The sequence below is a fragment of the Melospiza melodia genome, chromosome 3 (assembly GCF_035770615.1).
Source record: "Melospiza melodia melodia isolate bMelMel2 chromosome 3, bMelMel2.pri, whole genome shotgun sequence".
NCBI classification, from domain to species: domain Eukaryota; kingdom Metazoa; phylum Chordata; class Aves; order Passeriformes; family Passerellidae; genus Melospiza; species Melospiza melodia.
This window is the reverse complement of record NC_086196.1, coordinates 63,034,060-63,053,935: the sequence shown is the minus strand read 5'-3', so window position 1 is coordinate 63,053,935 and position 19,876 is coordinate 63,034,060. Positions and strand designations below refer to the sequence as shown.

General features: G+C 47.2%; 1 protein-coding gene across 1 annotated transcript in view; it reads left to right on the top strand.

The window, feature by feature from the left end:
• Positions 1-19,876, top strand: part of LOC134415959 (uncharacterized) — a 103,457-nt gene that overhangs the window by 73,582 nt on the left and 9,999 nt on the right. The gene's annotated exons all lie outside the window — the stretch shown is intronic.

The following is a 19,876-nucleotide window of genomic DNA, read 5'->3' as shown; positions in this document are numbered from 1 at the left end:
GCCCCCACATGTGGCGAGAGGAGGGTGGAAGGAGACAAAATTTCAAATCTTGGCAGTGTTTTGTGGCTCTTCTCATCTTTCCTATCCACCTCCTTACTTATGTTTGACTTTCTTCTTTTCTCTCATCCTGGAAAGTAAAGTCACTCCCGTGTTTACTTTCTCTGTTCCCTGCCCAAGTTGTTAAACATGTCCTAGGTCACCCCTACTAATGGATAAAAGGGTGATGGAAATCCATTGGTGGATGTGTCTCAAATGAGAGGGTGGAAAAACATGTCAGAAGCACTGCAGGCATAGCTGATGCACTCTTGGGATTGTGGTGGACTAAACAACCTCCAAAAGTCTTTTCCAGCCCTAATTTCTGAGCTCCTCTGACCCCTAAATTCTGTGCTGTACAGAACACGTAGCCAGTGTTTAGTCCCATACTTATTCTCCCTGTGCACTGTCTGAAAGCAGAATGAATTGTTTGGGGGAACATCCCAGCCACCCCCAGCCGCTCCCAGGCACTGTACAACCATACCCTGTGCAGGACCTGAGACACCAGAGACAAACTTAACCCCTCTCCTTGGGGTTTGCCCTCTGAATACTCTTGGAGCTGCAGCTCCTGGAGTGCTGTGCTCACACGTGGCTCTCATCTCCCACATCCTCAAAGCAATGACAACAGGGCTCCTGAGGGGAGAGGGAAGCTTGTGTGTAGCTTTCACAGCAAGAAAGCGAACCAAAGACCTCAATCCTTTAAAAAGAAATCTTACATTTTCAGAAGGATATTCTGATTTTGGTAGGGAGAATTGCCTGAAGCTTGGCTTTGACAATCCTCATGGTTAGAAGACCTAGTGTGAGAGGACCTGAGAAGCAGCTGGAGAACGAGACCTTCTAAGATGGCTAAAAGGAGCCTGGAGAATTATTATGGAGGGATCCATAGTGTGCAGCGGAGGGTCAGCATTTTGCTCAGCCCTTCTGACATAGACCTGCATCTGTCCAAACACTAGCGCTCCCCTCTGCCGGCCGGCTCCCGCCGAGGCGGTATAGTAGGAGTCCTAGTTGTATTGTATTGTACAGTCGAGAGCTGGTAAAATATATGTATTGTATAATTGTAAGTAGAATATATAAAACCTGTCTCTGTAAGAAAAAGAAAAGGGGGAAATATAGTAGGAGTCCTAGTAAAATATCTGTATTGTATTTGAATATCTGTATATAGGCCTTGCCCTGATAAGCCCTGATTGCTCTTGATGGGCTGCAGCTGTGATGTCCTTAATTGGGCTGCAGCTGTAGCTAGTGAAAATAACTGTGATAAAAGAGAGTGGGCTTGGCCAGTCAGGGAGAGCCTGGAAGGAGCCTTGACTCAGAAGTAGCAACAAGCAGAAGAAGTCTGTGCTGTGAAGAACTGCCCCCAAGAAATATCACCGAGAAGGTAAAGGACTTTAGAAATATGACTGCGACAGTATGGGACTCTAGAAATATAATAGCAACAAGCGGTGACCCCGACGTGATTGAAGACAGGACACCTGAGAGCTGTGGCAGCCTGAGAGCTGGGACTCTAGAAATATGAATACAACAAGGTGGGGCAGCATGGTTCGCATCCCGCATGGATGGATGGAGAGCTCCCCGCTCCATCAGGCTGGCTTGCTTCAGCCTGCTCCGGCTCGGGTTTCAGGCTCTGGGCTCTCTGTGTGTGCACTTGCCTGTGCTTTCAACTCACTCTGAAGCCTTCACAGGAAATTAATTTGTCTCAAACGACAGGGTTTTGTCCTCCCTTTGGTTTCTGGAGGGTGGGAGCTGGAGGATGCTGTTGGTTCAAAAAGCTGCAGTTACTGCCCTGCTCTTCTGGCCCCACAGTTGTGTGTGCCTGGAGCAGCTCTTCCCCAGAACCAACTAAGTAAGGGGAAATCTTCTGGTGACAGCTCAACCATTCTGGGCATAGTTGTCAGGAATGAGCCTAAAAAAGCAGTAGAAGTTGTCATTCTGGAGTTTGAATTGATGCTTGCACAATAGCAGGGTAACAAGTGGCTGGATTATCCAGAAAATGGGTAAGAATGACAGGCAGCAGCCTTCTGTGTGTTCCTCAGGATGTACCATCTCCATCACACAGCAAGTGCTGCAGCTGATCTGTTTGCAGTGAAGGAGACACACCCATGGATCTCCTCACTCCTACTGTGGTTCTATCAGTTCCTGTAAGCCATTGATCCAGGCTGGCTTTTGGCTGAGAGTCCTTGGAGAAGAGGTCAGGGTGTCTCCAGATGTGACCACTTCTTTCTTTTCTGGCTCAGTGGGATTGATCTCTCTAGCCTGCTGTGACAGAGCTCTGTGAGTATTGACTCCTGGAGACTGAGCTGATGGAACAGGGCCTTCACATTTCTGTGACCAGGAAATATGAGCCTGGGCCACACATGCCTTTCACAGCCAGATTTCACTCTCTTTCTCTGAGCTGTGGATTTTTTTTTTTTATTTCTTGTCCCAAATTGCTGTGCTTAGAGATCCCATTTACTTGCTAATCTACAGCAATTTCACTGGCCCAGGGGAGCTGTATTTGCGAATTAAGTGGGTGATGCACTGGTGTTTAACGTGCAGTTCATAAATGCTCTGCATCCCTTCAGCTCAGTGGCTGTGGGAGGCCATAGTGGACTCAGCTATAGAGCCACTAGAGTGGTGAAGGGATCACATCATTCTTTTTCCACTGTCAACAATTGTCTGTGAACCCCACAGGCAAAGTGTCCAGAGCAGGCTTGCACAAAGGATGACAAAGAGCTGTTGCCCTCACTCACTCTGCCAGCTCAGGGCTGAAGGCTGTATAGTGGATCTCATGGGCATGACCCTGCTGAGGTTCCTGTGGGTACAAGGAAGATACCATGCAATAAAGTTCCTTTCCTCTTCTCTCACTGTGCTTTAAAAAGCTATTGCTTATAACCACTTCCTGCCCCTACCATTGAACAATTAATTCTGCCACTGTGACCTTTTAAATTCTGCTGTTTACCAGTGTTGGAGTGGTCACATCTCTGACAATGTCCTTTTACCAAAAGAGCTCTGCTCGCATGTGCATCCCTGAGTGGGTGCACGTTGTGTGTTACAGCCATCCATGACCTCCCTCGTGTCCATCACCAGTGGTGGAGAGCATCCCAACCTCCCATGGCATGGTGGATTCAGCAGGATGTGCAAGTGCCTCAGGGTGTGCACACGCATGCAGTGGAGGTACCACTGCAGATCAAAGGGAAAATGAAGCTCCAAAATGTTTAGTTTATGAAGTGTATTGTTGTTGCACTGCCGCCTAAGGCCTTCAAAGGGCCCCAGATTTATTGTCTCAGCACAGTTCAGAGATATTTGCTGTAGATTAAAAATGGAAGAAATAGGAAGGGGGCCAGGCATGTAGATTACTGAGTAAAAATAGAAGCTCTCACATTTGTTTGCTGTATGAATTTGGGTTTTGTTGCTTTCTTCCCCTGCTAATTCTTTTCCCCCCTCCCCCTTACATTTGTTCCTGAGAGCCAAGGGGTCACGTCTGTGTTTCCTTGTGCGGCCGCACGCAGTATGTCCTGACAGCTCTGCTATCTCTTAGGTACAAACTGAGATTATCCAGGCATGGCTTTTGGAAAGGAAAACTCACTGCAGGCAAATCTGCTTCATTTTCAGTGCTGGAGGTACCATTTCATCTCAGCCCCTGACTGTTTCTCTTCCCACAGCTCCTCTGCTTGGAGGAAAGTCATCAACTCAACACATGACAAACAAATTAACTCTCTTTTGTGGCCACAGATTTTAAAGAGAAGAGCAGTCACTTGGATCCTGCTCAGCTGGTCATGTAATGCAGCCCAGAGAGCCTGGGCCGTGCTGTCCAGGTTATTGACATGGCAAGGCTGGCATGGCCCTGGCAGGATCTGACCAGGCACCGGCTGTGATGGTGCTGTGGGCAGGCACAGAATGCACCTACACTGCCTGGGTCCATGCAGGGGCTTGTCCAGAGCTTCTGCCCTCACTTAATACTTATATGCTGACCTTCCCACCAAACCAGTCTCCAGGCACTCCTTTCTGCAGTGTAGCTGGGGTGATGGTGGGAGGCAGCAGGGAAAAGCACATGCTGTGAGGTGGAGAGATGAGAAGCATAAACTACAACTTCTTTTCACCTTTACTCACCTGCATTGAGCTCTTTCTCTTAGTTCCAGTGGGCTGAAGGAGGTTTGTTCACATCATCGTGATCTGACTTTGCCATGGAATGGGGCAGGGTTGTCCACATTCACAAGTGAGAGAAAATACAAGATCTCAAATACTTCTCCTCACCACCTCTTAACTGATTATCTCCTGGGCTACAAGGGCTGGGTGTGTCCTCACTGGGGCACTGGCTGTGCCTTGTAAGGCAAAATCTCTGGGTATCAAGCATTCAGTACCAACAGAGCACTTCTCTACAAAAGCTTACACTGCAGGTTGAGAAGACAGCCACAAGGAAGGAGATACAAATCCAGAGAGGGAAAGTGCTGAAGGCTTTTGAGCCAGAGATGGTATCAAGTACCTTGTGCTTGATTTATGGTTCTCCAGAAAACTTTACTTCAAATGGTAAATTCCCCTTGCAACTCTGAGCCCTTCCTAGCAGGCCTGGGTAAATTTAAAGGGCTAAGATTTGGGTTCCTACTTCCTATCACTTTAGGGGAGCATAATCTTCATGCTAAGTGTGAGCCCTAGCTGTGTGAATCTTAAAGCCACAGCTATAAGCAGAAATACTTCATCCATCTGGTGACCCTGTTAGGAGACAGAGCATCCCACATAAGTCCCCTGTTAGTACCTGTCTCTCAGGGATTCCAGCTAGCCATCCAGTAGCTTTCAGCTGAAGAGCTGGAAGCTGTGGCCCTCTTGCTGGATGCCAGGAACCCCACTCAGCTGTGTTTGTGGTGTTGGATCATCTTATGAGTGCTCACCCCACACCTACCTTGTCACCTTTTACCTCTGCATCATGCTGTCCATTGCAAAGGCTGCCATACACTAAAAAATCTGTCTGCAGTGAGGTTTAGGAATAGATTTTAATATCATAATTACAGCATGTAAACAAAATACCACTTGATTATTGAAACCATATTCAGTGAAGCTGAGCTCCCATGCAAGAGATACATATGAATTTAATTGCTGTTAAACCTCTGCAAATGTACTTTCAGGAAGGCACTGGGAATATTTAATACACAGATCAAAACAACTACTGAAATCTAGAGCTGATGCTGGAGATTAATCAGCAGGCTTTGGCCATTTCATGTACAACTGGTTATTTGTGGGACGCTTCCTGCATTTTGGCAGCTGGTACAATGCTGTCCTGCCAATAACATCCAGCTCCAGCCATTGCTCAGACCCATCCAGGCCTTCCCTTGAGCTGTTCTCCTCATGGGAGAGCAGCTGAGACATTGCTGCTCTCAACTGGCAGTGGCCCGGTTGTCTTTCCTGCCAGCAGGATCAGCACTGGGAATGGGTTTGTGAATTCCAGCAGAGCTGGGTGCTGCCCAGGGACAGGAGGGCAGTGCCACATTTGCCAGGACGTCCCCTGGCTGGGCAGGGTGTCCATCACATCCCTCTCCTGTGGCTGCTGCTGTCTGCAGCTTGGCTGCTCCCTTCTGCTGCCGACATCTGGAGCAACAATGTATACAAAGTCTTTACAGAGCAAAAACATACACAAGAGAAGGAGATTAGGTTCTTTAGAGCCTCTTCCAAGCCCAGCCTCCCCCAGAGCTCTTTGCTATTTTTTGCTTTGTACACTGGGAGGAGAAGAGCTTGGGTAGAGAAGAAAGGACATTTTACAGGTTAATGAAGTGTAGATTTGATCCAGGTGTTGCTTCCCAGGTCTTTTCAAATCCTAGTGACAATTGAGGATGTTTTGCAGAGCCCAGGGGTGGTGGGGAAGCTTGGGACAGCTGACAGATGTGTGTTTTCCCTGGCCTTTCCAGCCTGACCACCCAGCCATGGCTGTCCTTGGCTCGCTGCACCAGGACCTCTGCAAAGGCAGCGAGCTCCCCGAGGCAGAGCCCTTGTGGCTTGTGGGCACAGCCAGGAAGGGCTCTGGGCAGCAGAGGTGGTGGCACAGAACCTCCAGTGTGAGTCCTGGCTGGGAGAGCCCAGTGAAGGACAGCAGTGCCCCTCTCTGTCTGCCTGCGCTGCCCAGCTCACCAGGAGGAGCTTCTGTCACCTCAGAAATACCTGTCTTAAAATCTGAGGTGCTGTTGTTCTCATTTTACATACAGATCCTCAAAAATGTTTAGATATCCAATTTCCTGCTAAATTGAGAACTCAGTACATAAATACCTACTTGGAACCAGGTGATTTGCTGATAACATGCTGTAAATGAAATTTTGACCTTCCAAACTGTTTTCTGGTGGCCTTACCCCGAGGCATCTGTTTCTCCAGAGTACAGGTCCCTGCTCCCACACGAGGCAGCCAAAGAGCTTGTGGCTCCTTGATGGGTCTCCCCTGTGCCTCCAGCCCTGTTGGTGCTCCCTGCAGCACCGGGAGGGCCTGAGATGCTGTGGGGATGGGCTTGTGCTTGGAGGAGACAGGACATCAAAGTCCTGGCCACACACAGCAGGAGATAGGCTACAGCTTCTCCCCCCTGTCCTCTGCCCCCTCCTCCCCCAGCAATGGGGTGCCACCCTGTTGTTTTTGGCAGTTCCCAGTGGGAATAATTACATTGTGCATGCCTTACATTCCCTCTTTTGCAATGACAACTGGATGCAATTTCCTTCGGAGTCTCACAAATGGAGCTCTCACATTGTTGGAAGCCATTCAGTGCGTGCTGCAATATGCTCAGAGGTGGCTGCTTTCAGCAGGACCCCAAGTGATTTCTAGAAACCTTTCCACAGCCTGTTGTTCACCTTGGGACTCACTCAATGGGTGAAACAGGGGAGCAGGGTCTTTCAGCTAAATGCCAGCTTGTTATTGCCACGCTGCAGAGTACCAAGCCAGCCTGCTTGGAGGCACACACTCACACGAGAGACAGTGTGAAATGCAGACCTGAAGGTTTAAAGATTTCATATGTTGTTGGGGTTTTGCTCAGGAAATGCCAAACCAGAACTGAAACCTGTGCTTGATGTTTGATTCTCATTCATGCTTAACAAAAATATTACTCTTGCTAACCAAACATTGCCCGGAACAGCTCTGCAGAGCTGAGTCTCTGCAGAGGACTTTAGGGACAAGTTTTGGCCTTTGCCTGTGACAGCAAAGGACTAGATACAGCCCAGGTCTCTTCTGTTCTCATTGTCCTGTGCTGAAAGAGGGAGACTCACCAGGGCAGGCTGCTCAGGGAGGTGACTTTTGAGACTACATGCAATAGGATGGTCTGTTTGGTAGGAGGGGAAATAGTCCTTTTGATCTGGAGACTTTGAGGAAATAAAAAATATTTTTTTTATGGAGGACATGGAGGAAAATACCCTTCTGACAATGGAAAGTACCACATCCCTCCTTGCTACACACTGTGCTGAAGATGGCCAGCATCAGGCTCAGCACCACGCCAGGCTCTGAGCAACCTGAGCTAGCTGGAGATATCCCTGCTCACTGCAGCGGGGTGTACCAGGTCATCCTTAAAGGTCCCTGCCCACCCAAACCTTCTGTGGTTTGGTGCTACTTTCAGATTTCTCATGCCAAAACCCCACCAAAGTGCTTGACCGCTGAAGGACAGCCGGCAATGCCTTTCCAGAACATTCTCCAGGCAGCTCCTGAAGCAGCATGGTAACTCTAGAGGCCTGATGGAACCCAGCTCCTGACTGTGTGGGCAAATTGGCTGAGCATTGTACATCAGGAGGAGAGAGGAGAGGAGAATGCCTCTAGGACTTGCAAAAATCATGTCCAAGGGAGGTAAATGACAGACAAAGGAGGAGCAATACCGACTGTGGTTGGAGGGAAGGGGTAAAAGAAAGACCACGCTTCTGTCATTTGTAATTTGGTAGGGAGGTCTTGCACAGAGACTTTATTCCAAGTGCCTGATCTCTGCCCTATCTGGGGAGCACAGGAATTAACTCAGATATTAAGCAAATGCTTTGGTCTCACTGGAGAGCAGCTTGCACTTCTCTGGAGCAAGTGAGGCCTTGGGCAAGAGTCCATGTCAAACAGCACCTTGGGGAAACTGCACATGGTTCTGGATAAAGCAATGCCATCTCAGTCCTTGAGCATGGTGGGAAAGAAGCTGCCTTAATGGCTGAGTATGGAGGAAACCAGCATGGCCTAGCAGAGCAGTGGGGATATTTTGGGAGCTCTGCTGGGCTGTGATCACCTGAGAGGGTCAGGTGTCCCACAGTGCTTGATGAGCAGAGCTCCCCTCCCAACAGCAGTGCTGGGCAGTACTGCTGTGTTTGTGTCGCTGTTTTTTCCCATTTCCTGACAGTGGTAGCACCTCAGGTGTCCTTAAGGCATGGCAGCCATATCTGTGTGCTCTGACACAGCACAGTCCTTGCCAGCCTGCAGTCCATGCAGCTCCCAGGCATCCAGCAGTGCTCAGCAAATGTACAAAGTGCAACACAAACCATAACATTCCTGTATTTGCAGTCCAGTGTGTGCAATCAAACTGGGGAATGTAAAGGAATGAACAGGCACTTAGAGCTGAGGTTCACTTTAACCTGGGCCTAAGTACAAATCACTGTGGTGACTGTGCCACAGGATGCCTCCAGTTTATTCAGGAAAGGCTTAGTTGACCTTTTAGTAAAGCACACACAAGATGCTGGTCTAGCATTTTCAAGGCAGAAACTTGTAGAGCAAGATGGGAGCCTGGTGAGCACATGGTCCTGAGATGCTCCAGGTGCTCAGAGCCAAACTCTGCTCTGCCATTCAAGACTCTGTGGGACCTAAGGACTGCTGCTGCTCCTTTGAGGAGTTCATCGTGGCTGTACTCCTTTCTGTGGGCACTGCAGGATTGTGTTCTGCACAACATTGCAGGCTGATGCTCAGGGACACTGCTGAGTAAGGGCTTATGGAGCACTGGGAACAAGAGAAAAATGTCTCAACTTCAATAGCTTCAGTAGGAAAAAACCCAAAACTTTCTGCATACAGGGTGGAATATGATGGTGCTGGCCACCCTCAAACCCAAGAGCAGCTACATGTTACAACGGCTCTCCAATACCTGCTCTAATTTCTTTCTGGTTTCACAGCTTACTTGCTGTGGGAAGAGGGAATTTGCCCCAAAAGGAGGGAAGCAGGGCATTTGCTTTATTTATACTTCATTTCCCTCGGTAATTGTTTATTCTTGGGGAACATCACTACCCATCCAGTCATCAAAGCACCAGATTCTCATAGCCAATGTCCTGTCCTTGGACTGTAACCACAAGAAAATGGAAGAGTTCACTTTGCTGTGGACCTTTTGGCTGTTGGCAACATTTGGAGATACAGTCCCATGCTGGTGGTGCCTGTGTGGTCTAATTAGCCTTTATTGCTTCTCTTGCCTACCCTCAGTTCCATGTTAATTTATGTGTCCCAAGATGCGCCCATGCATCTGTTCCTGATTTCCTGGGTATGCATTTATTTTCTTGCTGAGTACTGAAAGGGAAGGAGATGAAATGCATTGAAGATCTTGATTTACAGCTTCAGCATTTCTCTAAATCTATTAAGAACTGTGTTGTCATGTCCCCCTCCTCTCTCCCCTCTGTGATGGCAGGGAGACACCCAGCCTGGCAAGCTGGAACATGAGCACCAAAGCAGAGACAGACTCCTGTCACTTCACTGACCATACCCAGTAATGGGCACTGTCTGCCCTGCACCCTGTCCTGAGAGCACTTTTTGGGACATCCTGGCCCTCTAGGGCAGCATTGTAGAATGAGCATTTGGTTATTCCAGCAGTTCTCCTGTGTCAGTTTGAAGCTGATGATGTGACTGGTGGTGGTGATGCACAGGGACTGGTTTGGGATGCAGCTTGTCTAAGATAAGGAGGAAAAGATGGCAGCAGGTCAGAGCAACTTCAGCTCCAACATCCACCACCCTGCCTGACCCCATGGCTGCCCAGCTGCCTCCTCCTTGTGATGCTTTGCCACAAGGAAGAAACCTCTGTCAGTGCAACAGACCTAACCTGACTCCACAGTGAGTTTCCTCACATTTTTTCTCCTTTGGCCAGTGATGCCTCACACGTGCATATATCACAGCAAGCCTGTGCCACCAGAAGAGAGGGGACAGCTCAGAGGCAAAGCTCAGGACAGGATGATTCCCTGAACAGTGACAGCCAGACTGCTCCAGGACATCATAGCCTGGACTGGACTGGACTGTCCCCTAAGCTTTCGTGTTTGTATCCAGTCAGGATCACAGGGAAAAGCAGCTGCTGGTTGATCCAAAATGTTGATATCAGGGGTTGATTAGGAAAAATCTGTCAGGGCGCAATTGCCTCTCAATCCCTTGAAAAGGGAATTTCTTTTGGTGGTGGCTCCTTCCTGGTTCCCCAACAGCACATAGCTGCCAGTCCATGCTGCTGTGATGGGAGGGCTTTGGGTCAGCTGGGATAGCGCATCCAAGAGAGGTCACTGGGATATGTCATCCTTCCTGCTGCTTCTGAGTCCTGTGTGACTACTAGCAAGCAGGAATTGTGCCACTCTGGAGTTTACAGAACCATTTCTCCTGTGCTTCCCTAGGCCTCTCCTCTCAATTACATTAAAACTGCCAAAGCCATGGGCAGAGCACTCTCCTCATTTCACCCTTGCCTGGGCATGTGAAAGGAAAGGAAAAACAGAGACCAGCTTGTGCCCTTGGCTGCTTTGGGGAATCCTGCCACAGCATGGGTCAAACCTGTGTGCTTGGACCTGTGGGGATCAGCAGAGGTAGAAGAGGTCTGGAGATCTTCTGGAAGACTTCTGGAGGAGGCAGCAGGAGTTGCACTCCTGACCAGGATAATTCCTGTTGGGAGACTAAAGAGCAAGCATCCATTAGCTTTGATTTTGGTGGCAAAGGAAGGTGGCAGGCACCTTGGAGAAGCTCCCCCTCACCTGTGGCACATGAGGATTCCCTGCCAGGCTGGCAGCCACACTTGGGTTGGAGGAGGGACCCCATACATCCCAGGTGGACTCCCTGGCAAAGCTGGCACGAGCCATTCATGATGGTACACATGCTGAGGACCCCTGCAAGGCACCCCAGTGCCATGCCCTGCCCTGGCTGGCCTGAGGACTCTGTGCCAGCTGAGCCCAGCCTGTTGCTTGGAAAACCCCTGGCTGTGCCATGGGACCCAGGGAAACATCATTTCCCAGTCGAGTGGACAGATTGTTAAATATACAATGATTTACCAGCTCTTTCCTTGCAATAACTGTTCACACATTGTCTCTTTGCCTCTTTCACTGTTTTTATGATTCATGCTATTTGGTTGCCCAACTGACATTTCCAAAATGAGGTTTCTAAGCCCCAGCCTCTTCTTCCTCCTCTCTCCCCTTTTTCTTTGACAGTTTATGGGCCTGAGAGAAGTTTTTCCAATCATGATAATATCTTCATGTTTTGTTGACAAAAGGTCAACCTAGGAATAAGCCAAACTGGTTTTAGGAAAAATATTTGCTTATTTAGTAAGGGGATGTGTGTAGGAGATCAAATTTATGAGGGTGAAATTGAATCTGGTTATTTCAAAGATTCTGAAATAAAAGCTTCCCACCCACTCACAAGGGGAAGAACAAAACTTATAATTTGCTTTAGGCTCAAGCAGAATGTAGAAATAAACTAAGTTTCTGTGCAAAAGGTAATAGGATGCAAAGGAAGAGCTAAAACCAGAGCTTAAGAGGCAACAGCCCCTTCACTCCCTCATGCACAGTGTTCATTTCACACTATCATTCCTTACAGAGGAAGGGTCATCCTCAGGTTCCCCTGTATCTGACCTTCCAGTTCCACAGCACCCATCCTCATCTATTGGTCAAACACTTGCTCCGTCTCAGAAAAGAAAGATCCAGTAGCTACACTGGTCACCTAGACAGGGAATCTGTTCTGTAGCATGATTTCTCTGGTTTGACTTCAAATTATAGTTCTAAAATGGGTCTCTCACACCTTTTCATGAGATTGGCCCATGCCAGGAGCCCTGCTCAGCTCAGGAGTAATTTGCATGAACAGCACTGCTGAACACTTGTGTTTGGGGGGTCCTGTCCCAAAGATCTTCTCTCTTTTCTCTGAAAAGACTAGCCAACAGTGCAACAGGTTATGTCACACTTTTCCATAGAGAATATGAAGAGGGAATGTGCCACAGACATGCATATATGTATCTTCATATATTTCAAAACTCTATATGTGAATGTGCATGTGTATGTATATACATGTATATGAGTTAGAATAATTCAGGCTGGAAAACCCCTCTGGAGGTGATAATGTTTAATCCCTGGAAAAATAGCCCAACCTGATTGTTCAGGCCCTTGTCCAGCTGGGTTCTGAGCCCTTACAGATGTGAAGAAATTCTCCTGATAGCTAACTGGAATTTTTTAAAAATTCTCCTGATAACTAATTGGAATTTTTTTCCTGCACCTTGTGACTGCTGGCTCTGTGTGCCATACACCTCTGAGGACAGTCTGACATACATGTGAGTACATCTGGGCACACACACATATACACATACAAACACAAACACAAGGTTTCTTTTGTCCTTCCTCTGTGCATCTGAGAGATAACAAGCAAGTGGACTTTGCTCTGGCCCAATGCAACTGTTCCTATTTCTAGTAAACTCTGAGTGACTGTGGGGAGGATCTGGCATTTTCTTCCTTCTCCTGCTGCTGCACAGCTCCAGTTCCTTTGTATATTTAGACACATGCCCCCCTCATGGCTTGGGACATGACATTTCTTTCCTCTTTAAGCATGATTATTACAAAACACGAATTGGAGCAAGAACTACAGAAAAAAAAAAAAACCAAAAAACAGCCCTGTTTAATGAAGTCCCATTGACACTGGATGCTTGTTAAAAATATAAACAAAACATGAAGCAGGTCTTAGCAGCTATTAGAAACAAAGATGAGCCATTATTGAAAGAGTTCAACTGGTTTGGGTTAACCCTACTGTCATGCATGACACATTTTGGCAATTCTAGATACAGAGGAGGCAGGATTCAAAAATGAAATCCAATTCACTGGAGATTTTATATATCTTTTAAACAAGATAACAATATTGGTTTTAGGTACTCAGTATTGTTTGTAGATATCCTGCCTCTCTTTCTGTATGTAGCCACCACAGATCATCACTGTAGGACTGGAGATGAGCTATCATCAAATCCTGCTGGACACAGGACTTGCTTGGGCACAGCTGCATATGTTGTGGGCTTAGAGCCATGAGAAGAATGAGGCCAAACTATCTCCCAGCATAGAGGCAAAAATGATGAAGCTGCTTGATTGTGAAACAATCTTCTTGCTGGGAAAGCTGCTCGGGATTTCATAGTTGGTTTGTCCCCAAACACATCAGAGCTGGTGTGACCTGGCCTGTGAAAGGAGGATTAGAGAGAAATACATGGCTGGTGTTCACAGGCACGGAATCTATTTCTGATGGAGGTAAATGGAGATTAATCTCTCTGTAGCTGTGGACCTCCCAGCCAATTTTCTCCCTAATGGATGGTAGAGGTTTTTTCATTCATGCTTTTCTCGCTTTGTAACATGAAAGCAATCATACAGTCAGAGCTGTAACCTCTCACCATTACTCTAAGAAGAGCACATCTTCACATTTGTCTTTGGGGAACAACCAGGGCCTATTCCAAGAGGATTTTAGTTACTCCAGTGCCACAACAGCTAACCAGCATAATTTTTTTGAATAATAAAATTGTATCTCCTGCCCATTTGCTCTCAGTGGCCCATCAAAGTATATAGCAAGCTTTTTAAATAGTAATTTCAAACACAGCTCAAATTCTGCCCTTTTCTGCACAAGAGAGCTCCTGTCATTCTCTCTCCTTCCCACTCCCACTCAACCCCATCTGCAGGGGGAGGAGACACTTGGTTGCACCTGGCTAACAGAGCTCTTCACAAAGGCCCTACATGTCCTGCCAGTGTCTCTCAGAGAGATCACACTCACCGAGTGCAGCTGCATTTCTGTAAAATCAGCCACACTGTACTGCTGGATGTGCTGGGCAGCAAGAGGTAAAAACCACAGGGAAGTCAGAAGTTGGGAGTAGGTCAGGGAGCAATCTCAGTAGCTGATTCTGCTTGGGCCAGAGCCTAAACTGTTTAATACTTGTCTGTGTGTTTTGAGCAGCCGAGGAGAACGTGCAGAGCATCAGTGCTTCACAGCATGTCTCCTTGTCTGACTGCTTTGCAAGAGCAGATGACAGCTCTCAGGCAAATCTGCTAATTTGGAGGGAGAAAATGGTTTCATCTGTCTTGTGGCGAGACACCTGAGAAGCCAAGGGAGCTGTTTCAGGAGAAAGCACAGAGAAGGTCTGTGTACTTACAGCTGTGCTTTCAACACAGGAAAATAAATCATCTTTCCACCACAGAACCCATTATAGTTACCCTCACATGTAAGAGCAATTAGGATGTTACTGCCCTGCTGTCATGGAGCAGCCTGAAGAGGTGTAATGGGAGTGGGGTTATTATTTGTGGCTGGGGAATAAGGGTATGAATGAGTGAATTATGAGATTTCAGATAAATAATCTTCTGGCTTTTTGCAAAGAAGTGTGGTCCCACCCCATCACAAGCTGACAGCCCTGCCATTTCCTGCTCAAAGAAATTCATAAGAGCCAATCTCAACTCTTCCCTGACTCCTCTCTGATGAGGGAGAACGAGAAGGGAGAAATTTGGCAGTGGCTGTTTGGTGTTGTGCCACTTCATAGTGCCGGCTCAGAAGGCAGCAGCCTGCCCAGCTCTGCCCAAATGGCAAACACCCCTCCTGCCCAGGACAGCTGCCACGGTGGGAGCCAGCCCTTCCTGCAGAGGTGAGGGCACAGCATGGAGCTAAACCTGCTTGAGCCAGATAGTGCCCACTTCGTCCTGTGCTGGATGGACACCCCAAACAGAAAGATATGACAGATCCAAAGAAAAGGAGCAGCTAGGAGACAGGTGTGTGTCCCCCCCAGTCTGCTTTCCCAAAAAGAAAACAAATCCCAAAAATTGATTCAGGTTCCACTGGGATTGGGAACCTTCTCTCAAATCTTTGAAATACAAATTCAGATTCAGTTTCTGCTTCATAAATGGGAAAAAATCATGGTTCAGGCTGGTTTCTGGTTAAGTTCAACTCCCAGCAGAACCCCTCCTGCAGCTCAGAAGCAGGACAGAAGTATGATGGGGGTGTTTTGCCATATGGGTAAGTAGAGTTGGGCTTGAGAATGAAGATGAATAAAGGAAGAGGCTCAGCACAATGATGTCCGGTCCCATGGGAAACAATGCAGCTTGAACTGACTTCAATATACAGGAAAAGCAATAGTGGAACAGAGAAACAGCAGCAGCAGCCAAACAGTCTGGTGTGAGAAAAGATACAAGATCAAATTAAATCAGGAAAGCCACTGTCAAGGGGTGGCTTCAAGAGGTGTCTGTTAGCCGCCGGCTTCTGCATGAAAAGAAAATGATCACTTGCCAAACAGAAGAAACTCAGAGGAGCAACTGGATAAATCTTTTCCTTTAGGAACTGCCTTTTTGGAGCAAACTCTGCTCTGCTTGTATTACACATGCCACCTCTTAAGACTTTCCATATATATGAAGATTTTTGATTCACACAAAGATCAGTTTTTGTCAGAGTCCACGCGCTGCATTTACCCTGAAGCACTGCACACGCTGCCTGCTGGCCGCATGCTCAAGGCTTCAGCAAGAATGTCTTTGTGTACAGAGGTGTGAACATCATCCATACAGCAAGAGAAGCTCTTTGCCTTGGCTCTGGGGGAGCTGGTGAGCCTTCTGGTGTGCATCCAAGCACCCCCATTGCTGGGGCCAGCACAGATGGGTTTTGATCTACTGTTCCATGAGCACAATCACCATTAGACTTCCCCTGAGCAGTCACCTGCAAGGGAATTCATATCATGTGCTATTCTTAGCCCACATATCTCGTTTCTGGGTGTTACAAGAAACTGGATTAGAAACAGGTACTCAGCATAAACAAGTGAGCTGCTCAAAGTGCCCCAAGACTGCAGTTTCAGCAGCCTGCACCCAGCATAAGAATAAACCTGAGTTTCAAGTGGTTTAACAGGTCAAAGCAGAGGAACAAAGTGATATATTCATGGTTGAAAGAGCACATATACACCTGCATATACATCCACACAGCTGCACAACAATCAACAAAACACTTCCACAATTTAAAAGCAGAATTAAGCAAATTAGGCTGATATATAGAACTTTTTTTTACTTAAGGAACATTTTTAACATCTTACCTCACATTCACTTCACTGAAAATGAAACTGAGAGCTCTTAAGACAGCATTTCATTTTCAGAATGTAAAAAAATAAACCTAAAAATGTCCCCCCTCATCAAGTCTACAGTTATGCTGAGTGTACTTTGTACCTCAGAACAGCAGAATGTGATGCTACACAGGTATAAAAAACATATTCTTTATGCATGAAACTGCAGCCAGCTGCCCAAACATTAGGTGCTCAAGGGCCTTAGGGCATTGATGCCTCATAAATTTGAGAGTATATATTAGGTGAGTACAGAACTGGAAGTTTTGTAGCAGTGGAAAGTAAGTATGATAATGAGGTAAACACATGTTCCAAAGAAAACATGAGCTAATCATGCCCTCTGAGCAGGAGACAGCAGCTTTAAACAATCACCTGGGGAATGCTGAGCAAGGCCTGCGAGCTGCTACAGGATGGACTCCTTGTTAATGACCTCTGCCTGTGTCCTGTAGCTTTTGAATGCTGTAAACACAGCTCAACAAGTAGGTAACCAAATGGGTGCTCTGCTCCTTTGAGTGTTTTGAAGAACCTTTTGAACATTCCTTTCCATTCCAAAAAGTGGAGTGTTTCATGCAGCCTCAGTTTTCCTAAGATAAGTAAGAGGAAGCGTCCTTCAGGGACCATAACCCAGGTACAGCTGGGATTCCTCCTTGGCTCACAGGACGCCTCAGGTGTGATGAGGTCTGTGCATCGTGGGCTCCATCTGCAGGTTGTTTGCTCTAATCTGTGCTTTTGGAAGAAACGGAGAGAAAATGCAGCAGTGCTGGGCCAAAGTCACCAAGTAATCTAGAAAAGATGACCTTGCAAGCTGATGTGGAGGTGTCACACAGAGATTGGTGGCTGGTGGGATGAGCTCTACTTGCCCTTGGTAAGGGGAACCTTACAGCCATGCCTGAGATGAAGCCTTTGCTGGAAGTTTCCTTATCCATTGGTCAATGCAGCAAGCACAGCCAGGACTGTCCAGTCAGACTGCCTATGGTGGAAGCCGCTGCCCTCACAAGTCCTCAGGGTGAGAATTTGAAAGTCTGTCTCCACCCCCACCTTCAAATGTAAAGAGGATGGTAAAGGAGACATTGGCCTGATCTGTGGCTTCCACAGAGCAAACAAGCAGTGGGAATGGTCACTCCAGGGGTTCAGGGTGAGGTGGCATGTGGAAAAGGAGAGGTTTGGTGATTTGAATGAGGTACTGATGCATGAAGCTCACAAAGCACTGGTTTGAGACAGGACAGACAAAGTTCCTGATGACTTATTCCAATTGTCTGATCCTGGTGTGTTGTTCATGTCTTTCCCACAGCTTCCACTGCAGCCTTCTACTATTATCTTAGACAACAGGAATTCTGAAGAAAGTTTCAGACTGAGTCATTATGCTTGTGCAAAGTCAAAGAGAACTGAGGTGTGACCAGGCTTTCCACCCACTATTCTGACAGTAAGAGCTGTTGGGAGTGGGGCACACAGGACCCCACAGCCTATCTCTGTTCTAACGTTAGACAAACATCAGTGCTGCCTGGTCAAAACCCACCAGTGATGGTTCTTTCCGTAGTGCTGGAGGTCTCAGAATGCTTGGAGCAGTGAGGTGCAGAACTGCTGAGCACAGCAAGAGAGCTCCATGAAAAACCAGAGTATTCTGTGCATAGGAAGGTCATGCTCAGTGGGACATCTTTGTTCTCTTTGCTGCATGTTAATGTACTCATCATCCTCTTACCTGAGTGGAAAAAAATGCTGGGGGTTCTTAATCCAAGGAAAACCATTCTAGATATCCCAGGAGCCCTTTCCTCCTCTGATGCAGTGAACATCATTGTGGGGTCAGGGAGGTCAGGAAAAGTATTTGGGGTGAGAAATGTCTGTGAGATTTGCCATGCGCCCTATAATCACAGCCATAGCTGTAAATATTATTGCCAGCTCTGCTTGCTGCGTGACCATGCACTCAACACCGCCACGAGAAGGAGATGCCACAGGTACAGACTGCTGCATGGGCCTGGGGAACCCAAACTGTTTGGCTCTGATTTTATGTGGAAAAGCAGCTCAAAGGCAGAGGCTGGAAGTGCAGCCTGTGCCAGGAACAGGCCTGTAACACAATCCAGCAGCAGTGCTCCATGTCTGGGATCAAACCCCACGAGCAGGACAGGGCTCTCCTCTGGAAATGGAACGTGCAGGAAACCCTGCATGGCCCAAATTGTATTTTTGCCATGGAGGGAGTGCCAGATGCCCCATGGGATGAAGGGGTGCCATGGAAAATTGAAGGAGAATGGGAGCTTTAGGGGACACGTGGACTTGAGTCAGCTGCTTAATGACACAAGTTTCAGGGTTAGCTTCTCTAATGCCAGAGGCTATGATGGCTGCTCCATTGTCAGGCAGCTTCTGAAAGAAAAAAAACATGTCTGCAATTAATTACTCAGGGTGTTAAACTGATGTGCAAGCAGAATTCTCATTTTCATAGACTCTTTTACATTTTTTAGTCATGAAACTAAGCAGCATTCCCTGTGTTGTGGGTATCAAGGGCTCCAAAAGTTATTTCTTCCATTTTTTCAACAAAAAATCAGAGTTACATAGGCCCACTTCCTCAAGAGGATTATTATAGGCTGCACAGCGTGGTGCTTAAGGAAAAAAAGCAATTCTTAACATGTACACAGAACATCAGGAGAGCTTTGACTTGCAGGAAGAGCTGAGTTACTATTGCCAGCAAGATGTAAAAATTTGGAGGGAGGCCTGCAGATCATACAGAGATAAGATTATGGTGATGGTCTATCACACAATAGATGAGAAAGAATTGATGAAAAGATGAAGTTTATTGCTGTGTAGATCCCTTTCTGTGTAATATGGTGACCTCTACTCCCAGGTCCATGTACTGGTTTATAGCTCTTACTGGAGGAAAAAGGTATTTGATGAATGACAAACACACCTGGGCCAAAAGGAGAACATTCAAACCTGTCATGCATTACACAGCTGTTGAGTGTCACGTGAGAAACTGCTTCTGGGGTGGCAAAGTGATCACTGATGGGAGGACAACAACTTTCAAACATAATGGGTGCTTTTTCCATGGTTTTATCAAATGCCACCATGAAAATGGCTGGAACCATCCAGTGGGGGTGACCTTTGAGTGCTCATGATACACAATGAAGCAAAAGATGGATGGCCGAACGAAAACAGGGCTTACCCTCAGATTCAGATGGGAGCACAAGTGAGCTGCTAAGAAAAGAAACAGATGGGGAGCTCATGGTCTTAGCCAGGACCAAACTGTCCAGGCCCTTATCCCCAGAGATGTTTTCTGGCAGCAGGTCAATGCCATTTGTCTGTAGTACAAAGCAGCCCCTGATGAAAAGATACACTGATCACCTACTTCAGGATGGTAACAATCAAGGTGCACTTACATGGGCTCTGTGCCCTCGTGCTTGTCATGAGCATAAATGGCAAATCATTATTATCCCTGTCTGAAACCTGCCAGGCCTGCTGCTGATGAATGGAACTCCCTTGCAGTTGCCTGGTACACCCTGGAACTGGAAAACACTCTGGGCAAGGGCTACAGCTGTGAAACCTATGAGGTCTGGCATTTTGAATAGAGAGGCAACAGCCTTTCCTTGGATTACATAAAGATATGGCTCTGCCAGAAGCAGGAAGCTTTAGGCTGCCCAGCCTGGT